The sequence below is a fragment of the Ornithodoros turicata genome, unplaced genomic scaffold, assembly GCF_037126465.1.
Source record: "Ornithodoros turicata isolate Travis unplaced genomic scaffold, ASM3712646v1 Chromosome124, whole genome shotgun sequence".
Taxonomy (NCBI): domain Eukaryota; kingdom Metazoa; phylum Arthropoda; class Arachnida; order Ixodida; family Argasidae; genus Ornithodoros; species Ornithodoros turicata.
In genome coordinates, this window is record NW_026999305.1 from 267,230 (window position 1) to 279,680 (window position 12,451).

Here is a 12,451-nt window from a genome sequence, read left to right on the forward strand (position 1 = left end):
CGAATACAATTCCGCCACACAATTGTAGTGGCTATTTGTCGCATGAGGCGGTAGGCCCGAGATTAATCGGTAAAACACCCTTGCAAATGCCATCTAGCTGGAGAAGGGGCGGCAGAGCGACACAAATTTCGGCATACTTACCTGGTGCCGGAGTATCCCTGATCAACCAGGGGGATCCCCCAGGACGAGGCCTAACCATTGCACTGCGGTTGGGTTGACTCCTGCCACTACCCCAAACAGGGGCAGATGGGGCATGCAATTTTTGGTAGTTGGGGACTGCGTACGCGCTATCCCCCTCACAATAAAACAAAAAGAAGTTTTCTAAAGAACTTTGTTGAAACATAGCCATAGCTGGTTTATGATATCAATAATTAAGTAAAGAACACGTGGTATTGCGTGTCTCGAATATAATTCCGCCACACAATTGTAATGACTATTTCTCGCATGAGGCGGTAGGCCCGAGATTAATCGGTAAAACAGCCTTGGAAATGCGATCTATCTGGAGAAGGGGTAGCAGAGCGAGACAAATTTCGGCATACTTACCTGGTGCCGGGGTATCCCTGATCAACTAGGGGGATCCCCCAGGACGAGGCCTAACTATTGCACTGCGGTTGGGTTGACTCCTGCCACTACCCCAAACAGGGGCAGATGGGGCATGCAATTTTTGGTAGTGGGAGACTGCGTACGCGCTATCCCCCTCACAATAAAACAAAAAGAAGTTTTTTAAAGAACTTTGTTGAAACATAACCATAGCTGGTTTATGATATCAATAATTAAGAAAAGAACACGTGTATTGCGTGTCTCGAATATAATTCCGACACACAATTGTAGTGGCTATTTGTCGCATGAGGCGGTAGGCCCGAGATTAATCGGTAAAACACCCTTGCAAATGCCATCTAGCTGGAGAAGGGGCGGCAGAGCGACACAAATTTCGGCATACTTACCTGGTGCCGGGGTATCCCTGATCAACCAGGGGGATCCCCCAGGACGAGGCCTAACCATTGCACTGCGGTTGGGTTGACTCCTGCCACTACCCCAAACAGGGGCAGATGGGGCATGCAATTTTTGGTAGTGGGGGACTGCGTACGCGCTATCCCCCTCACAATAAAACAAAAAGAAGTTTTCTAAAGAACTTTCTTGAAACATAACCATAGCTGGTTTATGATATCAATAATTAAGAAAAGAACACGTGTATTGCGTGTCTCGAATATAATTCCGACACACAATTGTAATGACTATTTGTCGCATGAGGCGGTAGGCCCGAGATTAATCGGTAAAACACCCTTGCAAATGCTATCTATCTGGAGAAGGGGTGGCAGAGCGAGACAAATTTCGGCATACTTACCTGGTGCCGGGGTATCCCTGATCAACTAGGGGGATCCCCCAGGACGAGGCCTAACCATTGCACTGCGGTTGGGTTGACTCCTGCCACTACCCCAAACAGGGGCAGATGGGGCATGCAATTTTTGGTAGTGGGGGACTGCGTACGCGCTATCCCCCTCACAATAAAACAAAAAGAAGTTTTCTAAAGAACTTTCTTGAAACATAACCATAGCTGGTTTATGATATCAATAATTAAGAAAAGAACACGTGTATTGCGTGTCTCGAATATAATTCCGACACACAATTGTAATGACTATTTGTCGCATGAGGCGGTAGGCCCGAGATTAATCGGTAAAACACCCTTGCAAATGCTATCTATCTGGAGAAGGGGTGGCAGAGCGAGACAAATTTCGGCATACTTACCTGGTGCCGGGGTATCCCTGATCAACTAGGGGGATCCCCCAGGACGAGGCCTAACCATTGCACTGCGGTTGGGTTGACTCCTGCCACTACCCCAAACAGGGGCAGATGGGGCATGCAATTTTTGGTAGTGGGGGACTGCGTACGCGCTATCCCCCTCACAGTAAAACAAAAAGAAGTTTTCTAAACAACTTTCTTGAAACATAGCCATAGCTGGTTTATTATATCAATAATTAAGTAAAGAACACGTGTATTGCGTGTCTCGAATATAATTCCGCCACACAATTGTAATGACTATTTGTCGCATGAGGCGTTAGGCCCGAGATTAATCGGTAAAACAACCTTGCAAATGCGATCTATCTGGAGAAGGGGTGGCAGAGCGAGACAAATTTCGGCATACTTACCTGGTGCCGGGGTATCCCTGATTAACTAGGGGGATCCCCCAGGACGAGGCCTAACCATTGCACTGCGGTTGGGTTCACTCCTGCCACTACCCCAAACAGGGGCAGATGGGGCATGCAATTTTTGGTAGTGGGGGACTGCGTACGCGCTATCCCCCTCACAATAGAACAAAAAGAAGTTTTCTAAACAACTTTCTTGAAACATAGCCATAGCTGGTTTATGATATCAATAATTAAGTAAAGAACACGTGTATTGCGTGTCTCGAATATAATTCCGCCACACAATTGTAATGACTATTTGTCGCATGAGGCGTTAGGCCCGAGATTAATCGGTAAAACACCCTTGCAAATGCGATCTATCTGGAGAAGGGGTGGCAGAGCGAGACAAATTTCGGCATACTTACCTGGTGCCGGGGTATCCCTGATCAACTAGGGGGATCCCCCAGGACGAGGCCTAACCATTGCACTGCGGTTGGGTTGACTCCTGCCACTCCCCCAAACAGGGGCAGATGGGGCATGCAATTTTTGGTAGTGGGGGACTGCGTACGCGCTATCCCCCTCACAATAAAACAAAAAGAAGTTTTTTAAAGAACTTTGTTGAAACATAACCATAGCTGGTTTATGATATCAATAATTAAGAAAAGAACACGTGTATTGCGTGTCTCGAATATAATTCCGCCACACAATTGTAATGACTATTTGTCGCATGAGGCGTTAGGCCCGAGATTAATCGGTAAAACAACCTTGCAAATGCGATCTATCTGGAGAAGGGGTGGCAGAGCGAGACAAATTTCGGCATACTTACCTGGTGCCGGGGTATCCCTGATTAACTAGGGGGATCCCCCAGGACGAGGCCTAACCATTGCACTGCGGTTGGGTTCACTCCTGCCACTACCCCAAACAGGGGCAGATGGGGCATGCAATTTTTGGTAGTGGGGGACTGCGTACGCGCTATCCCCCTCACAATAGAACAAAAAGAAGTTTTCTAAACAACTTTCTTGAAACATAGCCATAGCTGGTTTATGATATCAATAATTAAGTAAAGAACACGTGTATTGCGTGTCTCGAATATAATTCCGCCACACAATTGTAATGACTATTTGTCGCATGAGGCGTTAGGCCCGAGATTAATCGGTAAAACACCCTTGCAAATGCGATCTATCTGGAGAAGGGGTGGCAGAGCGAGACAAATTTCGGCATACTTACCTGGTGCCGGGGTATCCCTGATCAACTAGGGGGATCCCCCAGGACGAGGCCTAACCATTGCACTGCGGTTGGGTTGACTCCTGCCACTCCCCCAAACAGGGGCAGATGGGGCATGCAATTTTTGGTAGTGGGGGACTGCGTACGCGCTATCCCCCTCACAATAAAACAAAAAGAAGTTTTTTAAAGAACTTTGTTGAAACATAACCATAGCTGGTTTATGATATCAATAATTAAGAAAAGAACACGTGTATTGCGTGTCTCGAATATAATTCCGCCACACAATTGTAATGGCTATTTGTCGCATGAGGCGGTAGGCCCGAGATTAATCGGTAAAACACCCTTGCAAATGCGATCTATCAGGAGAAGGGGTGGCAGAGCGAGACAAATTTCGGCATACTTACCTGGTGCCGGGGTATCCCTGATCAACTAGGGGGATCCCCCAGGACGAGGCCTAACCATTGCACTGCGGTTGGGTTGACTCCTGCCACTACCCCAAACAGGGGCAGATGGGGCATGCAATTTTTGGTAGTGGGGGACTGCGTACGCGCTATCCCCCTCACAATAGAACAAAAAGAAGTTTTCTAAACAACTTTCTTGAAACATAGCCATAGCTGGTTTATGATATCAATAATTAAGTAAAGAACACGTGTATTGCGTGTCTCGAATATAATTCCGCCACACAATTGTAATGACTATTTGTCGCATGAGGCGTTAGGCCCGAGATTAATCGGTAAAACACCCTTGCAAATGCGATCTATCTGGAGAAGGGGTGGCAGAGCGAGACAAATTTCGGCATACTTACCTGGTGCCGGGGTATCCCTGATCAACTAGGGGGATCCCCCAGGACGAGGCCTAACCATTGCACTGCGGTTGGGTTGACTCCTGCCACTCCCCCAAACAGGGGCAGATGGGGCATGCAATTTTTGGTAGTGGGGGACTGCGTACGCGCTATCCCCCTCACAATAAAACAAAAAGAAGTTTTTTAAAGAACTTTGTTGAAACATAACCATAGCTGGTTTATGATATCAATAATTAAGAAAAGAACACGTGTATTGCGTGTCTCGAATATAATTCCGCCACACAATTGTAATGACTATTTGTCGCATGAGGCGTTAGGCCCGAGATTAATCGGTAAAACAACCTTGCAAATGCGATCTATCTGGAGAAGGGGTGGCAGAGCGAGACAAATTTCGGCATACTTACCTGGTGCCGGGGTATCCCTGATTAACTAGGGGGATCCCCCAGGACGAGGCCTAACCATTGCACTGCGGTTGGGTTCACTCCTGCCACTACCCCAAACAGGGGCAGATGGGGCATGCAATTTTTGGTAGTGGGGGACTGCGTACGCGCTATCCCCCTCACAATAGAACAAAAAGAAGTTTTCTAAACAACTTTCTTGAAACATAGCCATAGCTGGTTTATGATATCAATAATTAAGTAAAGAACACGTGTATTGCGTGTCTCGAATATAATTCCGCCACACAATTGTAATGACTATTTGTCGCATGAGGCGTTAGGCCCGAGATTAATCGGTAAAACACCCTTGCAAATGCGATCTATCTGGAGAAGGGGTGGCAGAGCGAGACAAATTTCGGCATACTTACCTGGTGCCGGGGTATCCCTGATCAACTAGGGGGATCCCCCAGGACGAGGCCTAACCATTGCACTGCGGTTGGGTTGACTCCTGCCACTCCCCCAAACAGGGGCAGATGGGGCATGCAATTTTTGGTAGTGGGGGACTGCGTACGCGCTATCCCCCTCACAATAAAACAAAAAGAAGTTTTTTAAAGAACTTTGTTGAAACATAACCATAGCTGGTTTATGATATCAATAATTAAGAAAAGAACACGTGTATTGCGTGTCTCGAATATAATTCCGCCACACAATTGTAATGGCTATTTGTCGCATGAGGCGGTAGGCATGAGATTAATCGGTAAAACACCCTTGCAAATGCGATCTATCAGGAGAAGGGGTGGCAGAGCGAGACAAATTTCGGCATACTTACCTGGTGCCGGGGTATCCCTGATCAACTAGGGGGATCCCCCAGGACGAGGCCTAACCATTGCACTGCGGTTGGGTTGACTCCTGCCACTACCCCAAACAGGGGCAGATGGGGCATGCAATTTTTGGTAGTTGGGGACTGCGTACGCGCTATCCCCCTCACAATAAAAGAAAAAGCAGTGAGCAGTTTGTTTTCAACTGTGGCTCATCATCATTCCCCCGCCCGTTGACCACTGGAGTCCCACGAGGTTCTCTTTTGGGTCCCTTCTTATTCCTAGTATACATCAACGATCTTCCAGACTTCCTCTCCTCTACCTGTTTTCTTTACGCAGATGATACAAATATTTTTGTCGAGGACACTCACTTGCCCGACCTATTTCGTAAGGCATCGTTCGTTCTACAAAAATTACACATGTGGCTAACATCGAATAAGTTGCTGGCCAACACACAGAAAACGACGTATGTTGTATTCCACCCTGTCCAAAGAATTCTTGATTTTTCTGGCATGCAACTTTCCCTCGGAAGTCTTATTATTGCCCGTGCAACGACGGCTAGGTTCTTGGGTGTTATACTCCACGAACACCTAAACTGGCAGGCGCACATTAGTCACGTTCAAAATAAAACCACGTCAGGTCTGTATGCTCTAGCTAAGCTCAGGTCCTTTGTCCCTATCAACACTTTGCTCATTGTTTATTACGCGCTGTTCCATTCACACCTTTCCTACGGCCTGGAGGTATACGGTCTTACGTATTGCAGCAACTTACAGCCGTTGCTGGTGGCTCAGAAAAGGGCGCTCCGTATTATACTCAATTTACGTCCTCGAGAATCCGTAAGGTTTGCTTTTCCACTTCTTGGTGTCCTTAACATTTTCGACCTTTTGAAGTACAAAGTGTCTCTGATCATGCACGATCTCTTTCACACACCTGCTAGCAGGCACCAGATTCCCGTACAAAATCCTGCTCGGCCTTACCCGCTTAGGCACGACACCAATACACTGCATTTTCCCACGCCTCGAACTAATTATGGCTCACTATCATTAGCATGTTTTGGCAGCCAGACCTGGAATAATCTGCCACGAAACTTGCGCACAATTACCAACTCCACCGCTTTTAAGCGTAGTATTAAATACTACTTCCGCTCATCTCAATAGATCGCAACATGTTATTGCCATTTTTTCCTGTCGACTCGGATGTGTTAATGCATTTTTTTATATGTATCCTAGTTTCCAACTGTACTCATGACAGTGCTCCTCGCCCAGTGTGTTTCCTTGAATTGTGTTCCTGCCTGGACTGCATCACAGGGCTTGCCCTCGCAGTCCTGTTTATTATTGTATGTTGTTTTTCGTTGTTTGTGAGCAATAAAAGAAAGAAAGAAAGAAAAGAAGTTTTCTAAACAACTTTCTTGAAACATAACCATAGCTCGTTTATGATATCAATAATTAAGTAAAGAACACGTGTATTGCGTGTCTCGAATACAATTCCGCCACACAATTGTAGTGGCTATTTGTCGCATGAGGCGGTAGGCCCGAGATTAATCGGTAAAACACCCTTGCAAATGCCATCTAGCTGGAGAAGGGGCGGCAGAGCGACACAAATTTCGGCATACTTACCTGGTGCCGGAGTATCCCTGATCAACCAGGGGGATCCCCCAGGACGAGGCCTAACCATTGCACTGCGGTTGGGTTGACTCCTGCCACTACCCCAAACAGGGGCAGATGGGGCATGCAATTTTTGGTAGTTGGGGACTGCGTACGCGCTATCCCCCTCACAATAAAACAAAAAGAAGTTTTCTAAAGAACTTTGTTGAAACATAGCCATAGCTGGTTTATGATATCAATAATTAAGTAAAGAACACGTGGTATTGCGTGTCTCGAATATAATTCCGCCACACAATTGTAATGACTATTTCTCGCATGAGGCGGTAGGCCCGAGATTAATCGGTAAAACAGCCTTGGAAATGCGATCTATCTGGAGAAGGGGTAGCAGAGCGAGACAAATTTCGGCATACTTACCTGGTGCCGGGGTATCCCTGATCAACTAGGGGGATCCCCCAGGACGAGGCCTAACTATTGCACTGCGGTTGGGTTGACTCCTGCCACTACCCCAAACAGGGGCAGATGGGGCATGCAATTTTTGGTAGTGGGGGACTGCGTACGCGCTATCCCCCTCACAGTAAAACAAAAAGAAGTTTTCTAAAGAACTTTCTTGAAACATAACCATAGGTGGTTTATGATATCAATAATTAAGAAAAGAACACGTGTATTGCGTGTCTCGAATATAATTCCGACACACAATTGTAATGACTATTTGTCGCATGAGGCGGTAGGCCCGAGATTAATCGGTAAAACACCCTTGCAAATGCTATCTATCTGGAGAAGGGGTGGCAGAGCGAGACAAATTTCGGCATACTTACCTGGTGCCGGGGTATCCCTGATCAACTAGGGGGATCCCCCAGGACGAGGCCTAACCATTGCACTGCGGTTGGGTTGACTCCTGCCACTACCCCAAACAGGGGCAGATGGGGCATGCAATTTTTGGTAGTGGGGGACTGCGTACGCGCTATCCCCCTCACAGTAAAACAAAAAGAAGTTTTCTAAACAACTTTCTTGAAACATAGCCATAGCTGGTTTATTATATCAATAATTAAGTAAAGAACACGTGTATTGCGTGTCTCGAATATAATTCCGCCACACAATTGTAATGACTATTTGTCGCATGAGGCGTTAGGCCCGAGATTAATCGGTAAAACAACCTTGCAAATGCGATCTATCTGGAGAAGGGGTGGCAGAGCGAGACAAATTTCGGCATACTTACCTGGTGCCGGGGTATCCCTGATTAACTAGGGGGATCCCCCAGGACGAGGCCTAACCATTGCACTGCGGTTGGGTTCACTCCTGCCACTACCCCAAACAGGGGCAGATGGGGCATGCAATTTTTGGTAGTGGGGGACTGCGTACGCGCTATCCCCCTCACAATAGAACAAAAAGAAGTTTTCTAAACAACTTTCTTGAAACATAGCCATAGCTGGTTTATGATATCAATAATTAAGTAAAGAACACGTGTATTGCGTGTCTCGAATATAATTCCGCCACACAATTGTAATGACTATTTGTCGCATGAGGCGTTAGGCCCGAGATTAATCGGTAAAACACCCTTGCAAATGCGATCTATCTGGAGAAGGGGTGGCAGAGCGAGACAAATTTCGGCATACTTACCTGGTGCCGGGGTATCCCTGATCAACTAGGGGGATCCCCCAGGACGAGGCCTAACCATTGCACTGCGGTTGGGTTGACTCCTGCCACTCCCCCAAACAGGGGCAGATGGGGCATGCAATTTTTGGTAGTGGGGGACTGCGTACGCGCTATCCCCCTCACAATAAAACAAAAAGAAGTTTTTTAAAGAACTTTGTTGAAACATAACCATAGCTGGTTTATGATATCAATAATTAAGAAAAGAACACGTGTATTGCGTGTCTCGAATATAATTCCGCCACACAATTGTAATGACTATTTGTCGCATGAGGCGTTAGGCCCGAGATTAATCGGTAAAGCAACCTTGCAAATGCGATCTATCTGGAGAAGGGGTGGCAGAGCGAGACAAATTTCGGCATACTTACCTGGTGCCGGGGTATCCCTGATTAACTAGGGGGATCCCCCAGGACGAGGCCTAACCATTGCACTGCGGTTGGGTTCACTCCTGCCACTACCCCAAACAGGGGCAGATGGGGCATGCAATTTTTGGTAGTGGGGGACTGCGTACGCGCTATCCCCCTCACAATAGAACAAAAAGAAGTTTTCTAAACAACTTTCTTGAAACATAGCCATAGCTGGTTTATGATATCAATAATTAAGTAAAGAACACGTGTATTGCGTGTCTCGAATATAATTCCGCCACACAATTGTAATGACTATTTGTCGCATGAGGCGTTAGGCCCGAGATTAATCGGTAAAACACCCTTGCAAATGCGATCTATCTGGAGAAGGGGTGGCAGAGCGAGACAAATTTCGGCATACTTACCTGGTGCCGGGGTATCCCTGATCAACTAGGGGGATCCCCCAGGACGAGGCCTAACCATTGCACTGCGGTTGGGTTGACTCCTGCCACTCCCCCAAACAGGGGCAGATGGGGCATGCAATTTTTGGTAGTGGGGGACTGCGTACGCGCTATCCCCCTCACAATAAAACAAAAAGAAGTTTTTTAAAGAACTTTGTTGAAACATAACCATAGCTGGTTTATGATATCAATAATTAAGAAAAGAACACGTGTATTGCGTGTCTCGAATATAATTCCGCCACACAATTGTAATGGCTATTTGTCGCATGAGGCGGTAGGCCCGAGATTAATCGGTAAAACACCCTTGCAAATGCGATCTATCAGGAGAAGGGGTGGCAGAGCGAGACAAATTTCGGCATACTTACCTGGTGCCGGGGTATCCCTGATCAACTAGGGGGATCCCCCAGGACGAGGCCTAACCATTGCACTGCGGTTGGGTTGACTCCTGCCACTACCCCAAACAGGGGCAGATGGGGCATGCAATTTTTGGTAGTGGGGGACTGCGTACGCGCTATCCCCCTCACAATAGAACAAAAAGAAGTTTTCTAAACAACTTTCTTGAAACATAGCCATAGCTGGTTTATGATATCAATAATTAAGTAAAGAACACGTGTATTGCGTGTCTCGAATATAATTCCGCCACACAATTGTAATGACTATTTGTCGCATGAGGCGTTAGGCCCGAGATTAATCGGTAAAACACCCTTGCAAATGCGATCTATCTGGAGAAGGGGTGGCAGAGCGAGACAAATTTCGGCATACTTACCTGGTGCCGGGGTATCCCTGATCAACTAGGGGGATCCCCCAGGACGAGGCCTAACCATTGCACTGCGGTTGGGTTGACTCCTGCCACTCCCCCAAACAGGGGCAGATGGGGCATGCAATTTTTGGTAGTGGGGGACTGCGTACGCGCTATCCCCCTCACAATAAAACAAAAAGAAGTTTTTTAAAGAACTTTGTTGAAACATAACCATAGCTGGTTTATGATATCAATAATTAAGAAAAGAACACGTGTATTGCGTGTCTCGAATATAATTCCGCCACACAATTGTAATGACTATTTGTCGCATGAGGCGTTAGGCCCGAGATTAATCGGTAAAACAACCTTGCAAATGCGATCTATCTGGAGAAGGGGTGGCAGAGCGAGACAAATTTCGGCATACTTACCTGGTGCCGGGGTATCCCTGATTAACTAGGGGGATCCCCCAGGACGAGGCCTAACCATTGCACTGCGGTTGGGTTCACTCCTGCCACTACCCCAAACAGGGGCAGATGGGGCATGCAATTTTTGGTAGTGGGGGACTGCGTACGCGCTATCCCCCTCACAATAGAACAAAAAGAAGTTTTCTAAACAACTTTCTTGAAACATAGCCATAGCTGGTTTATGATATCAATAATTAAGTAAAGAACACGTGTATTGCGTGTCTCGAATATAATTCCGCCACACAATTGTAATGACTATTTGTCGCATGAGGCGTTAGGCCCGAGATTAATCGGTAAAACACCCTTGCAAATGCGATCTATCTGGAGAAGGGGTGGCAGAGCGAGACAAATTTCGGCATACTTACCTGGTGCCGGGGTATCCCTGATCAACTAGGGGGATCCCCCAGGACGAGGCCTAACCATTGCACTGCGGTTGGGTTGACTCCTGCCACTCCCCCAAACAGGGGCAGATGGGGCATGCAATTTTTGGTAGTGGGGGACTGCGTACGCGCTATCCCCCTCACAATAAAACAAAAAGAAGTTTTTTAAAGAACTTTGTTGAAACATAACCATAGCTGGTTTATGATATCAATAATTAAGAAAAGAACACGTGTATTGCGTGTCTCGAATATAATTCCGCCACACAATTGTAATGGCTATTTGTCGCATGAGGCGGTAGGCATGAGATTAATCGGTAAAACACCCTTGCAAATGCGATCTATCAGGAGAAGGGGTGGCAGAGCGAGACAAATTTCGGCATACTTACCTGGTGCCGGGGTATCCCTGATCAACTAGGGGGATCCCCCAGGACGAGGCCTAACCATTGCACTGCGGTTGGGTTGACTCCTGCCACTACCCCAAACAGGGGCAGATGGGGCATGCAATTTTTGGTAGTTGGGGACTGCGTACGCGCTATCCCCCTCACAATAAAAGAAAAAGCAGTGAGCAGTTTGTTTTCAACTGTGGCTCATCATCATTCCCCCGCCCGTTGACCACTGGAGTCCCACGAGGTTCTCTTTTGGGTCCCTTCTTATTCCTAGTATACATCAACGATCTTCCAGACTTCCTCTCCTCTACCTGTTTTCTTTACGCAGATGATACAAATATTTTTGTCGAGGACACTCACTTGCCCGACCTATTTCGTAAGGCATCGTTCGTTCTACAAAAATTACACATGTGGCTAACATCGAATAAGTTGCTGGCCAACACACAGAAAACGACGTATGTTGTATTCCACCCTGTCCAAAGAATTCTTGATTTTTCTGGCATGCAACTTTCCCTCGGAAGTCTTATTATTGCCCGTGCAACGACGGCTAGGTTCTTGGGTGTTATACTCCACGAACACCTAAACTGGCAGGCGCACATTAGTCACGTTCAAAATAAAACCACGTCAGGTCTGTATGCTCTAGCTAAGCTCAGGTCCTTTGTCCCTATCAACACTTTGCTCATTGTTTATTACGCGCTGTTCCATTCACACCTTTCCTACGGCCTGGAGGTATACGGTCTTACGTATTGCAGCAACTTACAGCCGTTGCTGGTGGCTCAGAAAAGGGCGCTCCGTATTATACTCAATTTACGTCCTCGAGAATCCGTAAGGTTTGCTTTTCCACTTCTTGGTGTCCTTAACATTTTCGACCTTTTGAAGTACAAAGTGTCTCTGATCATGCACGATCTCTTTCACACACCTGCTAGCAGGCACCAGATTCCCGTACAAAATCCTGCTCGGCCTTACCCGCTTAGGCACGACACCAATACACTGCATTTTCCCACGCCTCGAACTAATTATGGCTCACTATCATTAGCATGTTTTGGCAGCCAGACCTGGAATAATCTGCCACGAAACTT

The 12,451-nt window shown here is 46.9% G+C and overlaps 26 non-coding genes across 26 annotated transcripts; all 26 read left to right on the forward strand.

The window, feature by feature from the left end:
• Positions 1 to 133: 133 nt before the first annotated feature.
• Positions 134 to 297, forward strand: LOC135372047 (U1 spliceosomal RNA). The gene has a single exon (XR_010415799.1). It is a non-coding gene; the product is annotated as a U1 spliceosomal RNA (small nuclear RNA).
• Positions 298 to 535: 238 nt separating this feature from the next.
• On the forward strand, positions 536 to 699 carry LOC135371996 (U1 spliceosomal RNA). Its single transcript, XR_010415750.1, has one exon. It is a non-coding gene; the product is annotated as a U1 spliceosomal RNA (small nuclear RNA).
• A 237-nt stretch (positions 700 to 936) lies between these two features.
• LOC135372018 (U1 spliceosomal RNA) lies at positions 937 to 1,100 on the forward strand. The gene has a single exon (XR_010415771.1). It is a non-coding gene; the product is annotated as a U1 spliceosomal RNA (small nuclear RNA).
• A 237-nt stretch (positions 1,101 to 1,337) lies between these two features.
• Positions 1,338 to 1,501, forward strand: LOC135372003 (U1 spliceosomal RNA). The gene has a single exon (XR_010415756.1). It is a non-coding gene; the product is annotated as a U1 spliceosomal RNA (small nuclear RNA).
• Positions 1,502 to 1,738: 237 nt separating this feature from the next.
• LOC135372004 (U1 spliceosomal RNA) lies at positions 1,739 to 1,902 on the forward strand. Its single transcript, XR_010415757.1, has one exon. It is a non-coding gene; the product is annotated as a U1 spliceosomal RNA (small nuclear RNA).
• Positions 1,903 to 2,139: 237 nt separating this feature from the next.
• On the forward strand, positions 2,140 to 2,303 carry LOC135372035 (U1 spliceosomal RNA). Its single transcript, XR_010415788.1, has one exon. It is a non-coding gene; the product is annotated as a U1 spliceosomal RNA (small nuclear RNA).
• A 237-nt stretch (positions 2,304 to 2,540) lies between these two features.
• Positions 2,541 to 2,704, forward strand: LOC135371992 (U1 spliceosomal RNA). Its single transcript, XR_010415745.1, has one exon. It is a non-coding gene; the product is annotated as a U1 spliceosomal RNA (small nuclear RNA).
• Positions 2,705 to 2,941: 237 nt separating this feature from the next.
• Positions 2,942 to 3,105, forward strand: LOC135372036 (U1 spliceosomal RNA). Its single transcript, XR_010415789.1, has one exon. It is a non-coding gene; the product is annotated as a U1 spliceosomal RNA (small nuclear RNA).
• A 237-nt stretch (positions 3,106 to 3,342) lies between these two features.
• Positions 3,343 to 3,506, forward strand: LOC135372009 (U1 spliceosomal RNA). The gene has a single exon (XR_010415762.1). It is a non-coding gene; the product is annotated as a U1 spliceosomal RNA (small nuclear RNA).
• Positions 3,507 to 3,743: 237 nt separating this feature from the next.
• LOC135372005 (U1 spliceosomal RNA) lies at positions 3,744 to 3,907 on the forward strand. The gene has a single exon (XR_010415758.1). It is a non-coding gene; the product is annotated as a U1 spliceosomal RNA (small nuclear RNA).
• Positions 3,908 to 4,144: 237 nt separating this feature from the next.
• Positions 4,145 to 4,308, forward strand: LOC135372020 (U1 spliceosomal RNA). The gene has a single exon (XR_010415773.1). It is a non-coding gene; the product is annotated as a U1 spliceosomal RNA (small nuclear RNA).
• A 237-nt stretch (positions 4,309 to 4,545) lies between these two features.
• Positions 4,546 to 4,709, forward strand: LOC135372037 (U1 spliceosomal RNA). Its single transcript, XR_010415790.1, has one exon. It is a non-coding gene; the product is annotated as a U1 spliceosomal RNA (small nuclear RNA).
• Positions 4,710 to 4,946: 237 nt separating this feature from the next.
• LOC135372031 (U1 spliceosomal RNA) lies at positions 4,947 to 5,110 on the forward strand. Its single transcript, XR_010415784.1, has one exon. It is a non-coding gene; the product is annotated as a U1 spliceosomal RNA (small nuclear RNA).
• A 237-nt stretch (positions 5,111 to 5,347) lies between these two features.
• LOC135372027 (U1 spliceosomal RNA) lies at positions 5,348 to 5,511 on the forward strand. The gene has a single exon (XR_010415780.1). It is a non-coding gene; the product is annotated as a U1 spliceosomal RNA (small nuclear RNA).
• Positions 5,512 to 6,952: 1,441 nt separating this feature from the next.
• LOC135372048 (U1 spliceosomal RNA) lies at positions 6,953 to 7,116 on the forward strand. Its single transcript, XR_010415800.1, has one exon. It is a non-coding gene; the product is annotated as a U1 spliceosomal RNA (small nuclear RNA).
• Positions 7,117 to 7,354: 238 nt separating this feature from the next.
• On the forward strand, positions 7,355 to 7,518 carry LOC135372034 (U1 spliceosomal RNA). The gene has a single exon (XR_010415787.1). It is a non-coding gene; the product is annotated as a U1 spliceosomal RNA (small nuclear RNA).
• Positions 7,519 to 7,755: 237 nt separating this feature from the next.
• On the forward strand, positions 7,756 to 7,919 carry LOC135372006 (U1 spliceosomal RNA). The gene has a single exon (XR_010415759.1). It is a non-coding gene; the product is annotated as a U1 spliceosomal RNA (small nuclear RNA).
• Positions 7,920 to 8,156: 237 nt separating this feature from the next.
• Positions 8,157 to 8,320, forward strand: LOC135372038 (U1 spliceosomal RNA). Its single transcript, XR_010415791.1, has one exon. It is a non-coding gene; the product is annotated as a U1 spliceosomal RNA (small nuclear RNA).
• A 237-nt stretch (positions 8,321 to 8,557) lies between these two features.
• Positions 8,558 to 8,721, forward strand: LOC135372042 (U1 spliceosomal RNA). The gene has a single exon (XR_010415795.1). It is a non-coding gene; the product is annotated as a U1 spliceosomal RNA (small nuclear RNA).
• Positions 8,722 to 8,958: 237 nt separating this feature from the next.
• Positions 8,959 to 9,122, forward strand: LOC135372039 (U1 spliceosomal RNA). The gene has a single exon (XR_010415792.1). It is a non-coding gene; the product is annotated as a U1 spliceosomal RNA (small nuclear RNA).
• A 237-nt stretch (positions 9,123 to 9,359) lies between these two features.
• LOC135371998 (U1 spliceosomal RNA) lies at positions 9,360 to 9,523 on the forward strand. Its single transcript, XR_010415752.1, has one exon. It is a non-coding gene; the product is annotated as a U1 spliceosomal RNA (small nuclear RNA).
• A 237-nt stretch (positions 9,524 to 9,760) lies between these two features.
• Positions 9,761 to 9,924, forward strand: LOC135372007 (U1 spliceosomal RNA). Its single transcript, XR_010415760.1, has one exon. It is a non-coding gene; the product is annotated as a U1 spliceosomal RNA (small nuclear RNA).
• Positions 9,925 to 10,161: 237 nt separating this feature from the next.
• Positions 10,162 to 10,325, forward strand: LOC135371999 (U1 spliceosomal RNA). Its single transcript, XR_010415753.1, has one exon. It is a non-coding gene; the product is annotated as a U1 spliceosomal RNA (small nuclear RNA).
• A 237-nt stretch (positions 10,326 to 10,562) lies between these two features.
• On the forward strand, positions 10,563 to 10,726 carry LOC135372040 (U1 spliceosomal RNA). Its single transcript, XR_010415793.1, has one exon. It is a non-coding gene; the product is annotated as a U1 spliceosomal RNA (small nuclear RNA).
• A 237-nt stretch (positions 10,727 to 10,963) lies between these two features.
• Positions 10,964 to 11,127, forward strand: LOC135372001 (U1 spliceosomal RNA). The gene has a single exon (XR_010415754.1). It is a non-coding gene; the product is annotated as a U1 spliceosomal RNA (small nuclear RNA).
• A 237-nt stretch (positions 11,128 to 11,364) lies between these two features.
• On the forward strand, positions 11,365 to 11,528 carry LOC135372028 (U1 spliceosomal RNA). Its single transcript, XR_010415781.1, has one exon. It is a non-coding gene; the product is annotated as a U1 spliceosomal RNA (small nuclear RNA).
• Positions 11,529 to 12,451: the final 923 nt, after the last annotated feature.